Here is a 16,143-nt window from a genome sequence, read left to right as displayed (position 1 = left end):
CACGATAGCTTTTGTTTAGTGCTTCACCAGTTGGCCTTTAAACAATTACCGAAATAACATTTTTAATCTGAGCACTAAATTCAGTTAAGTATTTTAGGAAAGGCAATGAATTTGGGAAGGATGCAAATCGCGCTTCAGGGTGCTTATATTTCTTCCTCCCTAGAACAACCCTAGGCAAAAGCAAAGTGGCTGCTTACACATGGATGGAGCAAGGAGGTACCTCTGCAATATCTGTCTCATCTGTACCTCTGGAGAGCATCAGACCTGAGCATCAGTTCCTCACAGCTGGTTCTGTTGAACTTCTGTGGCATGCCAGCCATAGAAAAAAAGGCACATATTATAAGAAGGAGAAAATACATCTAAAAAATAGGAATGATGTATTTAAAGTGTTACGTGTATAACAATATTCTACATTTTTCTTATAACCACAGATTTGGTAGTGTTCCAAGAATTAAAACTGGGCGCAAGAATACATCTCCAGTGGCAAAGGAGGTTGTTTTCGAACAGGGCATGGCTGAAAACAACTGTGACCAAATGCAGTGGATTCACAAAGCAACAGACAAGTGTGACCAAGCAGGTTGTCTGCACATGCACACTGAAGTACAACACAGGCCAGTTTCAACAGTAGATTCATTGAATTTGCAGTGGACATTATTTGCAATACTTTGGAGCAACTGCATCACATCTACCACGGTCCATCAGCATTATAATTGTATATAATTTAATAATGATACCACGTGTAAGTGCTATCTTGTGATTTTTTTCTCCAAGTGTGATCACATTGTTTTCACACATTGTTTTCACAAAGTATCAGAAATCTTGTCTATTCCTGATTTTCTTTAGTAAGCAGACAAACAGAAATTTATCATCCCATGTGAAACAATGGAGTTTATCAAGACTAGTATATGTGGACTAACTGTGCAACAATGAATTCTGTTGGGAAAGACTGAGTTATTCTAAACACAACAGCTCTTTTTCTTTCAACATATGCTTGACCCTTCAGTTTAACCTTTCCAACAGCTCTCCACTGAGATAATTTCTTCTTTTGGGGGGCAACATCTTTGACAAGTATTGCTGAAATAGCACAGGAGTGATCTGATCTGATACTGTAGTTTAATAGTCTTTTCAGCTGACTACTACAAAAGGACCCTACACAATAAAACTTCTGCTCTGCAATTCCAAAAAGGTTTCATCATGAATGAAGTAGCAAACACCTCAGGAAAGAACTACTTGCTTCAATGAACAATCACTGCAGTGCAGCAAAAAGCCAAGAGGTTCTGCACCTTAAATCATCTAATTGATTACAGAACCTACAGCTGCAGGTTACAGCTATTTTCTTATGAACCTTATCCAATCCTATGCTTACTTTTATTTCAAACATGTTATTGACAGATCCTTTATTTAAAGTGTTAGAATAACTGAGTGGAAAAAAAGTAACAATGAGAAGGCAATGATGCAGAAGAGACAGCTTTCCTCAGGTTTTCATAGTTAAACTGTGACGTTCCAGTAGGGAGATAAAGGACACGGTAATTTACAGCCATATCCCATACGCTCTTTCTTGCATCCTCCTGTCCTCCCACCAGATTCATACACTACATTACTTTAGCATTAGACTAGTACTCCTTAAAAGCTGGCTTGCAGCCTGGATTCTGTTGGCAACTAAACCACTACATTTTTGAGATTTATATAAGCCACACTAGACATAAAGGAAAACAAAACAAATACAAGAAAACCAGTAAATTCCATTAGTTCTGTAACTCGAAATATAGTTGCACAGTGGCTGTTAATATAATCCACATCTCTTCTAGGAAGCGAGCCTCTAATATATCACTGCCTGTTTCACATATGCAAGAAGCCAACAAAGCTGTGAGGGATGTGATGTGATTACTCAATAACTTCATTAACTTCTTCAGAAAGTACACAGAGATAAATTATACAATGCAGAATATCATGTACCTCAAACCGGGTTCTATTTTTCTTAGAATGTTAATAAAAGCTTTAAAACATTTTAAGAAAATAATAAAGATAATTGTCTTGGGATGAGTAGAAATTTGATGTCTGGTCCTTTTGCATCACCCTGCTGCATATGTAGCACAGGTGACAAACAGGGCCAAGAGCAGAGGGCTGACTGCAGCTGCTGACATTGTATCTCTCCAGAAGGAAAAATGTATTCTTCATTAAGAATGTCTTAATTAAGAAACAGTGAGTCAGGAACTCCTGCAGAGTCTGTAACTATTCAGTCAGACAGTGGCATCATGCTGTCCCACACTGGTGTCCTTCTAATTAGTCCAGCTTTGTAATTCTTCTGCAAAGCTTTGTTCTCAGGTTCCCTCAAAATCTGACTGGGGCTGCCATCACCCTACTCACCAATGCTGTCACACACTTACATAGTGGCTGCTCAGGCAGGGGTTGCTCTTGTGGTTGGTGCAAGTTTCACTCCAGTTTTCCAAGCTCCAACCGGGGCTGAGCATCCACCAGAGGGACAGGATGCTTTCACAAGCCTTCCGAGGCAAGACCCCATCAGGTTCTATATAACAGCCATTTCCCAAATGATAGTTGCATGGCATAATGATCCATGCTGCACCAAAATGAAATAAATACTTAATTTGATTTTCTTTTCTTAAAGAAATATATAAAAATAGATCTGGGATCCAATAAGCCAGCATGCCCTAACAGAGCAGCATCAGAGTATTAAGAAATGACGCTGTAACAGTACCGAGAATTATCGTAGCACTAAATCATCAAATTCAAAATGTTATGAACGTCACTAATTTTTACCTTCCAAGCAATAGTTTAAAATGCATGTGGATGAATCAGTGACTGTTCATTGTTGTTTGGAGGGGGGAAGAGAAGCCCTTGGCAGCAGTGTAATGTGTCCTTCTTCCTAGGGGAGCCCCAGCTGCTCTCTTCACACCTTGATCACAATGTGCAAGCAATGATGTAGGACACACAGTGCCCACTGTCCTCAGCAAGAGGGGTGGTACCTTGGAACTTGGGGGTCATTTGGAAATTAGCTGTCACACTCAAAGAAAACTAAGGAAAGATATCATTGTCAACGTGATGCTCACTGAGATGCAGTTTGATGGAGTGTGGCTAAGACATATCAATCGAATATATTCTGAATTATGCTGGGCTTGAGAGCTGCATCAGACCCTCCCTTTCTGTATTAGGAAATGTATTATAAGATATTAGAACTTCTCTTGTGTTTCTTTCAAGGCAGATGTGCATGTCTGGGGTAAACGAAATAATGAATTATTTGAGAGTATATAATAATAATATTAAAAAATATTTTTAAGTTCCAGTTTTAAGGCATCGGGTACAAAATTCAGTGACCAAGGGGGCCCATAATGTATTTTTTAAGTACTACAGAAAATATATATGAGGCTGAAAACCATACAGTTGATCTCTTTCAGAAATAATTTATTATCCAAAAAATTAGGAGAGAGGTTGAATAAGGGAGTACAGGAATGTGTAAGGAGGATTAGAGGTGGCTCTGAGGAATACTCAGAGAGTAGGAGGAGAAAATGGTCAAAAGTCAATGTAGAATCATGGAGCAGTGTGGGGAAAATGGGTAAAGCCATAAGATGAAAACCTAACTGGGGAAAATATTCAAAGGGTAAGCAGGATAGATTAAATGAGCTAAGAGATAAAGACCAATTATATCGAGACTTTGGAAGACGCTTTGGCTGCTGGAATCAGATGCAGTAAAATTCAGTGATGGAGCAGAATCACTTCAAGAGAAAAAACTATAACAATGTTTGCAGTTGTGGGAATGGAAGATTTCTCATCAGATCTTTACAAAACAATTACCAGGAAAGGCGGAGGAGAGGAGAAAAGACTGAATTTTGCTGTATTATAGAATGAACACAGTAAGGTTCAGGTAAAAATGAATAGGAAATGAAAAAGCAGTTAATATGTGAGATCTGGAAAGGAAAAGTGCAGCCATCAGTGGAAATCAAGAAAAAGGTAATTGAAAAATTCAGAGAAAACATGACAAGAAGCCCAATTTTAACAACAGAGCTGTGTGGCATATTTAATATTTATTTATTTAATCTTGTTTTTAAAGTAGCCTGTCAGAACAATCTCCAAGTGTTAGAGAATAAGTATCACCTGCGTGAAAAGAATGATTAATTTTTTTAATTTTTCCCCCAAAATTTTCCCTATTATCTAAGCACTTGCCTCTTTATATTAAAATATGCCATCAATACCTAATTAATGATGTATTGCATCCTCTTTGTCTTTTTATTTTTTTCAAGCAGAAACGATACCATTTTTGCATAGAAAACAATGCAATGTCAGTAAAGGTTTTATGTACACACAACCTCCCTCTTCCTCTTCCATTTCATTTGTAAGAATGAGAATTTTTGTGCTATACTCTGTAAATGCACAGACTATTGTACAAAATTGATACTTTATCCTTTTCAGCATTCTATTTAGGATAAGCAAGTCCAGGGCCTCTGAAGCTATATTAGGGAATGATGGATTCTGCAAGTGTATTCCTTGGTACTTTTGAACATTTTAATGATTCAAAAATATATCGAGTTTGAAACTTTCCATCATTTTTTCCTATTCTCTCTCTGAGGAGAACATGTAACACTTTTTTTTTCCCTCTCAAAGGAAAAAAAAAAAAGCAATCACACTTCAACCATTACTGTTCTTACTGAAATTGCAAAGCATCATACTAAATGTACCAGCATCCCTTTGACAGACATATAAGAGCACCTACTCACTAGTGTAATGGAAAAAGTTAGTGATTACATATACTGAAGTGATTGAGCCAACAACGACTCTAATGGAGGGAAAAAACCTTGATTAATAACAAGTGCCACTAAAGGAACAGATTGTTTTATGAGGAATGAATCACACAAAGTAGTAATACAGTGTGTCCTTGTCCATTGGCTGGGAATTGGTAAGGGAAAAAATAAAAAGGCAAATGTTTGAAGATCAGTAACACTTTTGATAGAAGGATTTAAAAATAAATTTCTCCCTCCTCTCCTCCAATTCACAATGTGCAGATGTAACAGAGCAGGTATTATATGGGGATATGTTTCTGGAAATCTCTTTCATACTAACTAGGCTGCTGTTTCAATGGTTTGTACTTAATATATGTGAAAGTGAGGAGGATGCAGGAGGACTTACTACAAAGCACTGCTTTTGTATTTGAAGTTAGCACAGCATTCCTATAAATGAAATACAATGTGTTTACATACTCCTAAACACTGAAATGTACACACACACACATTTGAATAATGTTGATTCATTTAATACACAGGGTAAGGAAACCTTTTATCATTAGATAAGGGGAAGCTTCAAGATAAAGATACATGCAATGCATGTTTTAGTCTAATGCCTAACATTTGCATGAAAGCAATGTTCAGACCAGAAGAAAACAAATCAGTGTCTAAATTAATCATTTACTGTGATTGCATAAAACCCTTTCTACTTTTATTTAAACATCTTGATTTTTCTAAAAGTAAAAATGTATTGATTTAAAGAACAACTATAAAATACCATCATACCTCATATATACTGGTTATCTCATGATATCATTAGAAGATTTGTACCAGGTAAGTTTGAAAACTGTCCCAAACAAGAAATCCTGTAGAATTGGTAAGATTCTACACAGCCATAAACAGAAAACTGTTAGGGATCCTCCTGTAAACAAGCTGCATGTTATTTACACAAAATACTTGGAAACAGAATGTCAGAAAGATTTTCAGGCAGATGCAGATGTAATATCTTAATCAGAAATGTCAGTTTTGGAGAAAATATTATTTAATGAAGTACATAAATCAGTTTTGTAAAATACATCTTAAAAGTCATCAGACCTGATTCCAAAATAACTTTGCTGTTTTACCATAAAATGGTTGATCATTACTGATGGATACTCTGTAGTCAGATTTAACAACTACCCACATGAGACTGAGACAGCACAAAAACATAAGATATCACTTCTGTGTAAAAGCAAGGGATAAACACGCCTCCTCTCTCGCATGACTCCGAGGGGAGCCACCACCAACAGTGGTACCTACTGTTCCCAACAGTTTCAAACTGACAGTGCTAAACATCAAATCCAAACCTCATCTGCACATTCTTATGCCAGTTCTCCCGCACTTATCCACTATGGCAGCAACAAAAATCAAAGCAAACACTGCTGAGATTTAGTTTTCGGTCCATCACCCATTTGTGTTTGAATGTTATTTTGTGCCTTCAGTGCACTGCATCCTTCACTTCAAAATATAATCACAATGGGAGTTTCCCAGCTCCTTTCTCCTAAAACTTATGGAGCAGATGGGCTGCACACACACGCACACACATGGCAGAAACTGTGATAGCCACCAATGATGGCATCACCAGCAGCAGAGAATAACAGAAAATCACCTGTGCTGTTACAGCGCAGTTCTGGATATGGACATAATCAGCCAATTCCATTGCTTCCAATTTCTATCAATTTTTAACTTGTTAGAGTGCTTACATGAAATCATCATAGTCGGAATGACTTATTTGGTGCATATTTGTTTCTAATCTTCTCAGGGGAATAAACAGATCTACTTTCTTAAGAACTACAATCTTAATCCCTTTAGCAATAACGCTAACCAGATATTGGCTTTTCTCCTGAAAACACCAAGATTTGTTGCTCTACAACAAATTGTTTCAGATGCGATGTCAGAGTATTGCAAGTTGAGAAACCTATTTGCTGAAAACAATAGAAAAATCTGAACACAAATAAATAAATAAATAAGTCCTACTGACTGTTACTGCTATAAAACCACCGTCTGCAAACCAATACTCACACACTTCTTGTGGGGACAATGCTAATTTATGTATTAAGAGTATAGGGAACAGCTGAAATAAGTAACAAAATATTAGAGAATTTATTAAACACTCTGCAAATGGTACGTTTCCAACGTGATATAGGCCTTGCCTTTGCAGAGGGCTTGCATATTCTGGCACTGAGTCAGCAGAACACTCAAGTGTCTTAATAGGAAAATTATAACAGTAAGTATGAAAGTCATTCCATTGATTTTAATGGTGTGACTCAAATCCAAGTGCATGCACCCTTCCAGTATTTTTCTGCATAGTGACCTTTCATGTGCATCTAAACAGAAATGTGTGCTTCCTTTTATGTTTGTAGCTATTTCCGACCTCAAACTGAAGCTTTGTATTCCATGGATATGTCCATATTTTATTTTGAAAACAAGGTAATAGGCTTCCTTTCACTGTTTAAAACTGAGGTTCTTGCTGCAGCCATAAAATAGATCAGTAGGCTCAATAGAATAGAAATAGGAATTGGGCAAAATCCATACTGATGACACTGTATTATTAATAAATTACCTACTGTGAACTTTCCATGAATTATTAAAGCAAATAAATCCTATTTTAAAGCGTTATAGATACTAGATAATTTATAAATATGGGACCATTGAATTATAATTCAATCTTTTCCCCTGATCTGTCTGTACTTCCATTTCAAAATGACTTTTATAATGTCCATACAATATTATTGGGTATAGCTGTCTATGCATGAATTTGAATGCCCCCATTTCAATGCAGTGTTACCAAGCCTGCTATATATCTGACACCCTGCAGGAACCACCAAAGGACAGTTTCTTAGCCCAGATCTGCTCTTTGCTATGAAGCTGTTCTTTGCAGCACACTTTCTAAGAGCACATACCCACATGCCCTTCCACACCAACACTTAAGAGTTATTCCCATCCCTCCCTCCTGGACAGTGAATGTGTAATTGTATTTTAAAGAGACTGAGAGGGGGAAAAGGCAGGCAAAATGTGAAGGTGTACGTCAAGTCCTCAAATAACTTCTACTGGCAAGTAACCTTTCTTCTAGAAGTTCACTTCTGCTCTCTAACAGTTGACGGCTCCCACAGTTCTGCCATCAGATCCCTGGAAGGGAATCTTGGAGTGCTCTGAGTAAAGAATGGCAGCCATGCCCTGCCTAAGGCTGATCTGGGGATGGCAGAGCACTGAGCAAAGGCATGGCCAAGTGCCCAGCACGCTGATGTCTGAGTGCTGCTGCCTGAACTCTGTTTAAGATGCACCAAGACAGGTTTGAGATTTCCCCTTCCTACTTATGCAGCCAGACTGCACATATGCAGAGATCCACTGGACAAATGTGATGGAACTGCAAATTTTATACATTTTATACATGATGGAAACTAAGAGCTGGATGACTATAGCGAGTCTGTACCCATGCAGTTGAAAGAAAGGGTCTTCCTGACACTGGGGATGTGAGAGAACAAATGTCTGTAAGGGGATTTCAGAAGAAGTCAGGGACAGTAATCTTCTGAAAAATCTAGATTTCCCCAAGTTGCTGACCCTAAACTTTGAAACAATAAGGAACAAACCATCCTACTAAAACAATTTGGATGTATCCAGTATTACTTTCTCAATATGTTTTTTATGATGAAAATGAGATGTAAAACCTCCTTAAATAAAGGAACTGAAAATAGAGAGACAAGTTGACTGCATTGAAATTATCTATTTTTATTCCAGCAAATGCAATCTCTGTCTTTTGCCTGCTGTGTTTCAGATACAAATCAAAATAAATCTGCAGTAATTAAATTAAGAGCTTAAACATGCTGTCTTGGTTTGTTTCTGTACAGTTTTTTCCATATTTGACACCTTTTTATAATTTTCGATTTTTTTTCAGCTGAAATGAACATGTACCACAAGGGATGATGCCACCAAGACAGTGTTTCATTCCCACTGTTCATACTTTCTCACCTAAGTGCTGACCTGCAGCACCTGTTCTTTTTTTTTTCCAAGTACTTAGCTACTTAGGTTAAACAAAAACATAAATTACTTTGACATGACTAAACAGTTGTAGTTTTAAGATTTGGAAGAATACCCACAAGGGATTAACTCTACTTACACAGGGTTTTATCTAAATCTCTAGAGACAGAATTTTCAGCTACCTGAAAGCTGTGTAATACTTAGAACCCAAGAAAACAAAAAAAATAGTTTTTCTGGGAATAGAGGGAAGAGGAGTTGCAGCAGAGGCTGCTGCAACTAAAGAGAGATGCTGATAATATTAATTCTGATATAATTTTTTTCTTAGCTGTTACAAAAAAAATAATAAAATTATCAATGTTATTATACTGTTATGTGTAGTCTTGAGTGAAGTTGAACTTGAACATCAGTCTTTTAATAATCATATACTATGGAAGAGCAGAGGGAATGCTGTGCTCCTCTGTCTCATGACCCAGCTCTAGAACACAGTGAAGCACAAACATGCTTGGAAGTTTGAGCAAAAAATCTGGAAACTACCATCTTGCTGAAAGCCTGTGGTAGGATTTCACCAGGATAAAAGGCTTCTTTGAGTCCTTGTGCCTACAATGATTTGAGTCCCTCTAGTACCCTGATATTTCTAGCCTTGCTGTTCACTGACAGCTTAAGGAGGAAGTCTCAGTGCTGGTTTTTTTCTAAGTCAGGTACCAAAGTGTTCAGCCCCAGCAGCCCTCCCATAGCCTGGGAGCATCTGTTTGGTGTCACAAGGCCTTCCTTCTGCTGGAAAGCATTAACAACCAAGAAGAAAGAACCAAGACAGAAAGAACAGGCTATGATTACTTTTGTGGAAGTGTGAAATGTGTCAGGCAAAAGATATATATTTAATCGTTTTCCTTTTTGATGCTAGCAAAACACATCCCTGAAGGTATTTACACAATCCTTCTAGTGCTAGCAAAAGCACGTATTACTATTTTTTATAGTATATAGTGATCAGCTCTATTTACTTCAAAATATGTTTTATCTATAAAATTAAGGCCTACTGGTAGAAAACCAAAAAAACATAATAATACTGTAAGTATCTCTGATCTTTGGTCAGCATTGATCTTTTGAATTATTCATTTTATCTTTCTTGTTACTGATTCACTGGTTTACAGATGGTAGAAGAAGTAAGAAACATCTCTACCACATACGTGCTTTGTCAAGACTAAGTACAGATAGATGATTAAGTCAAATGAATACATCAGTGATTTGTAAAATGAGACTTTAAAGATTGTAAGATAATTTGAATTGCATAGGAATACATTTATCTTAAAGGACAGAACTTTGGAATATTGCAAGAAACTGTCTGCACTGTGCATTACTGAAAAATTGCATTGCTGGAATTCTATAGCAACTCCTATTTTTTATTTTATGTACATAATTAAAGGAATAATGACATCTCACTGCTTGATAATTAAAGTTTTCTCCAATAAGTGCTTTAATTATATCTTTAAAATCTGGTTTTTATATTATAAGCAGAAACAAGGAGAGTCTATGAGATCCCAATTCAACTGGTAGGGTACACGTGCATGTGATTTATAGTACCAGACAATGTGAAAAATGTCACCTTTGCCTCATGGATTTCCAGTGATTTCAGAATGAGGCTTTGCTGCACAAAAGAATAAGGAATAAAGTGTACTATTGTCTAGTTTGGTATCTCTGCAACTTACACTAACTCTGTAGATGTGTCTTGGAATTGCTACGAAGGCTGCTGCTAATGCATTTTTAGGTGAAAGTTGGAATGAGGTTCTGTTCCAGTGAGACAAGATGATGAGACACAAGCATAATATGGCAGACACTTCCTACACTGGATAATTCAGTAGTTACTACCCTACATTAAGCCACCTTACTGTAGTAATTATGGATTCAAAATTTTATGTTAACATACAGAATACACTGTAAACCAAAAAATTTATGGGATTATAGGGGAGGGAGGAAGAAGGAAAAAAATTAAAATAAAAAACCCGTCAAACTCAGCTAAGACTTTGCTATTTGGCATTTGAATAGTTGGCTATTCCTCCTTATCAATAATGCACAGTGGGGTCTAACCTTTGAAAACCAATTGAATATTGAACATAATAATTCTAAGAATGTTTCTATACATAGGCAAAGTGAATACTGTTATTAGGAATCTGATTTTATTCTCAGGAAATTCAATGAACCTGTGTTTCATCTCTGGTTAGTGTCTTTGTTTCCTTTTGATTCTTCAGATTCATTCAAAATTTAGATCAAATTATTAAAAAGAGGCTCAAGATAGACCAGATCCCTAATGGAAGAATCAAAGCTTAGCCTCAAAAAGTAGAGTCCAGACCTGAGAAGCTGCAACTCAAGAGCATTTTTTGAAACAAAACTTTATGGATGTCCAAGAGGGTCCCCAAAAAATGGAGGCCAGCAAAGGAATGGCTAGTTTCCACTGTCGTAGCATAGCTGTTATCTATTTTTATCTTAGTTTAAAAGTTTCTAGAACTGAATGCTCACAGAGATTCAGGAGGTTACCGTAATGTGTTATTAATGTTTGTAAATTGCTTTCACAACCTTTAATGAAAGTGAAAAGGACAGTGTTGTTGCAAAGTATTTTTCATTGATTGCCTGGAGATTCCCAGCAGTCAGTCTCCTATTTCACTATGGCAATATTAATAGAGAATCTATGATATGAGAACCAGTAGAAATGAATGTTTAAGATCCTCAGAGCAAACCACCCACTGTATGGAGGAGAAGCCTAAAGCATTTTAAAGGGTACTATATCTAAAATAGAAACTGCAGACCATGCTTTATCTTTTATAGCATGTAAATCCACACACATCTTGGAAGTATGAATACCCCAAAGATCCATTATACAAATTATCCAGGAGACCACATTTCATCTTGAAGACCTGAATAGTATCCATACCTGGCAATAGCTTTGTCAAGTCATATGTTAACATCTATTGCAACTACCTAAGGACTTCAATAGAAAACCCTTCCCTGATTGTACAAGCTAACAGGAATTTATAAAATCACAGTGTAAGATATGGTTTATGAGGGTTATGTGTAATCACACACCTACTACACTTAATCGCACAGATAAATCAAATTCTTTCATCCGTAGCATAAGGTTCGTTACTGTTCAATGAGAACAATAAGCTGCCCCATAAGCAAAACAGATGTTTTTCTGTGTTTACAGTTGAAACTGCAAATATAATAAACCATAAAGCACAATGCCTGCCAAACACACGTACAGTGATGGCTTTTGGTTTTAAACATAAAAGCTATAACCTGAAAGCAAATGCTCCTACTGTTGCAGGACTGAGCCCCTGGTTTTCATATCAAATATCAGCATCTGACAGAGAGACAGGATATATGTACCATGAGGAAGAGGGGAATGTTCAGAGCACACAAGGAGGAGAACAGTCTGATTTCCTGAGCAGAACCCTGGGACAATTCCCTGAATTGACAAATTTTCAGTGTGGATCCACCCATGTTTGAAAGGTGCAGGTTCTGACTAAAATATATGTCCAATCTTGGCACATTAATTAGGTCTCTTTCTGTTATAGAATCTTTTAGAGAAGCTTATGAAGTGGCCTTCCCTTAGTCAGGGCATTATAAATATCCTATTTTTTCTTTTCTTGCAAAGCAAAGTATTTTCATCAGATTGTTGGGAAGAATTTTCTTTCAAAAATATCTTCCTGTAAAAGCCAGTCATGAGGCTAAAAAATCCCTTATTCTCTTATGTCAGTGAACAGGTTAAATATTACTGGGGAATACAGACACACAGATATACCACTCACACACCATTGTAATCATATAAGTCTTGTTTTTGTTTGAAACCACAACAAAATTTTGACTGTTTTCAGTATCAGTAGGGGTCCCAATTAAGCTGCATACATAGTTAGCACATTACTCTTTTTAGGCACCATTTCAGTGTAAGATTTTTTTTTCATATCATCCACACTCATCATAAGATAATTATGCTTATAAGAAGCTAATAATTACTAGGATTATCCATTTTTAAGTTGTTAAAGTACCTCACTGACAGGGTTTTGAGGAGGCAGGAAGGTTTGGAAGATGAAAAAGTTAATTTTTTTTTAAAAAAGAAAATATAGTAGAATCTTTAGGACATTAAATTTCAGATGTTTATCTATTGAAAGAATAGCTTTGAAATGTAATTATAAGGAATTGAAGAGCCTACAGACAAATGAAGTGTATTTTTTTCAAATCCTATTAAGAGTAGTTAATTTAAAGCTTAATTAAATTTTTTTTAAGATGGACCCTGTTGGTAACTAATTCTTTTCAAGCAGCCCGTCTTGTTTCCACAAGCAATGGCAGGAAGTAATTTTTAATAAATTACACAATTTTTTTTTTGGTTTCATCATCTTTTTCAGTCTCAGGGACTAACAAAATGAGAAACTTTAGCCAAAATGATACTCTAGATGGGCAACCTACGAGACAACTGTGGTGTAAGTCACAGTTATTAGCAAGACAGGATTCAGAAACCTGGAAATTATTTGTCAAGACTCAAGTATTTACATAGCAAATCCAACAATCTACACAGTAAGAGTAGTTTCTGATAGCAATTGTAGTAAATATTTTAGGAATGCTTGTAACAGTTAATCATGCATATTGTTAACTCTGGATCTGGAGGTACAACTCTCCCTCAGCAACACATGTGCTTTAAGAACACACCTCCTGAACCCAGTTTTACTTATTACTGACAACCACCACTGGTTATTTTCTGCGTGGCCTATGGTCATCCACGGTCTAATGAGCCAATGTTTTTTCCCAGCTACCTAATAACACTCTTTATACAGCTTGAACAGCAAAATTATAGATAGTGTCCTTGAGAGAGACTCTAGAGAAGATGCATGCTTAACACTCCCAAACCAAATTCACGATATTTTATGTTGAAAAGGTGAGAAGCCAACTAGCTTTCTAGCCTGCTGGTTTTCATATAAGGGCCTTGAGGTGAAAAAATATTAAGAAGCCACTGAGGTTGGTGCACACCAGCTAATATTAGTTTGAACCTGACCTTTGGAAGGAATCTGAGAACGCAGGAAAAATGAGTGAACAGAAAAAAGTAAGAGCTCAGACCCCAATATTCTCTCCTGGTGAATGTCAGCACTGGCTGCAGAAGTGGCCACCGCAGGCTATTCTTTTACAACTCAGAAAAGGCTCATATTTTTCACACCATATCTGCCTTACATGCTTATCCTGTCAAGGCTAAATCACTTTACTACTCTTCTCTGTCACCTCTAGTTATGCCTGCCTTGTTGCATATTATTGCAATCCTAAGTGACGTAGCAAAAGTCAATTCCAGGTATCTTGGAAAGAACTCTTACAAACAGCAAAGGGTAGTATGAGCTGTAAGTGCTGAAGCGGGTTAAGTCATTTAATACAGTACCCATTATGCATATTTGAAGAACATAAATCTAGACTGACCCAGAAGTGAATTTTAAATAACTTCAGAAATGTTAATTATATTCAAAGGTTCGGCATCAAGATGTCAAACAATCTTACAAAGGACTCTATAGTACAAAGAGGTGCATTTAGCAACTATTCCTATCAGTCCCGTGGCTACATCAAAGGTAAATTTCAAACACAAAACAACCAAACCCTCAGTGTATGCAAGAACATAATGGTAGTTACAGATCCTTTAGAATTAAGATGCCAAACATGAACACATTTAGTGCTCGACAAATAATTTTTTAATGCCATTGATCCTGGATTTTTTTTTTTAAAGCTACTTTCCATTCCTTTGACAGATGTGCTATGCTGCATTTCATTACTTTTTCTCCTTACCTCGTTTTTCTTTTCTTTTAGATAAGTGATGAGGCTTTCGGAAAAGATTAAGTACTGGCAGGCAAAGCAATGGCCCAAACACGGTTTTAATTGGAACCTCAAATCCTGTGGAAAAAAAAAAAAGAAATTAAATCATTAATAATTTAATTTTACTAGCAGACAGACTGAGTTCACGTATCCTGTTTTAGGCAGATTTTACCATATTTCTTCATATTTGATTTCAACAGGTATGCAATCTGTTAGTCAAACCATGCTGGAAATAAAATTATTAACAGAAGGTTTCAGGGAGGTATGGAGAGCCAACAAGTGCTGAAGACAGTAGTCCTCATCTAGAGAAGTAGTCCACTGATGACTAGTAATGTCAGAATTTACTTATTTAAAGTAAATTTACTTGATTTATAGTTCAAAAAGCACTTTCTTCTGTTAAACCTAAAAATCTTCCTATTTTTTTATAACATTCAAAATACTGTTTTCTTATGCTGCTCTTTGCCCCATAAATGGATGGCAGAGTACAGACATTACACAGCAGTAGGACTCAAAGGCAACCAAGGCATAATGCTAAACAATTCACTCTTCAAGACAAAAGATAGTGAAAGAAATTACATTTCTCTCAAGATTGGCAAAGGCTCTCAACATAAAAACACCTGTAAAAGTAAACCATAAAAGCAACTTTTTAAAGAGTCAGAGGTTATATATTGTAGTACTGGGCAAGCAACAACCAAATAACCAACAAAATAAAACAACCCAGAGTATGAGTAACTTCCTTATTTCTGAAAATAAGACATTTTTGCATTAGAAATCTTTATTCAGACATACAGAAAAAAACCCCTCAGATATATGACAGCATATTAGTAAAATTTTTTTCTGAGAATTATACTTTGTATTTTAAAGGACCGCAGGCCTAGATTCCTATATAGTGAGTGGCATGAATACAATGGACCAGCAACAACTTCTACATGTAACTAATCTGACCAACAGAGCTGTAATTTTCCAAGCTGTCAAAGCTACACTGGGGAAGAGGTTGTGTTTCATTTTCTTACTTTGCTGTTATTGCACAAGTATATGTAAGTTTAATTTGGGATTACAACAAAATTTATGTACCATGACCTCAGTCAAATAGGGCCACTGAATTCAATAGACATTCTGTAGTAGGCAAGTAGTTATCATTAAGGGTGTTCAATTACATACATTGCTATTATTTAATGTGTCAAATATATCTAAAGCCTATGTAGAAGGTGGCATTTGGAACTGCTGTAAGACCATTGATTTACAAAAGCTCCTTTCATAATGATAGTTTGTATGGGTGTTGAATGCCTTTTTTATTGTTTGTTAATTGAGGGTTGCAGGATGCTATGGGGGTTTTAAAGACTAAACTGAAGTCTATGACAGCAATATTTTTCATCAAACTTTCTTTTCTGGAGAATGAAATGTCTCTCTAAGCATTGCATCAGAAGCATTTCTTAGGATGAAGAGGGAATGTCTGGTCAAGATGAGGATAATACAAAAATGGAAAAGCCAAGTTCAAGGCTCTGGCCTGGCTAGTGTTGGAGAAACCTTAAGGTTTTTCCCCAAAGTCTTCCCCAAA

The 16,143-nt window shown here is 36.4% G+C and overlaps 1 protein-coding gene across 1 annotated transcript in view; it reads right to left on the bottom strand.

The window, feature by feature from the left end:
* Positions 1–16,143, bottom strand: part of TENM1 (teneurin transmembrane protein 1) — a 511,156-nt gene that overhangs the window by 458,240 nt on the left and 36,773 nt on the right. Inside the window, exon 2 of the mRNA XM_027687147.1 lies at positions 14,559–14,663. The gene's annotated coding sequence lies outside the window, so the exon portion shown is untranslated. The remainder of the gene's footprint in view (positions 1–14,558; positions 14,664–16,143) is intronic.

The sequence above is a fragment of the Neopelma chrysocephalum genome, unplaced genomic scaffold, assembly GCF_003984885.1.
Source record: "Neopelma chrysocephalum unplaced genomic scaffold, ASM398488v2 Primary Assembly neopelma1_73b, whole genome shotgun sequence".
In the NCBI taxonomy this organism is placed as follows: domain Eukaryota; kingdom Metazoa; phylum Chordata; class Aves; order Passeriformes; family Pipridae; genus Neopelma; species Neopelma chrysocephalum.
The sequence above is the reverse complement of the archived record's forward strand: the minus strand, read 5'-3'. Positions and strand labels throughout refer to the sequence as shown.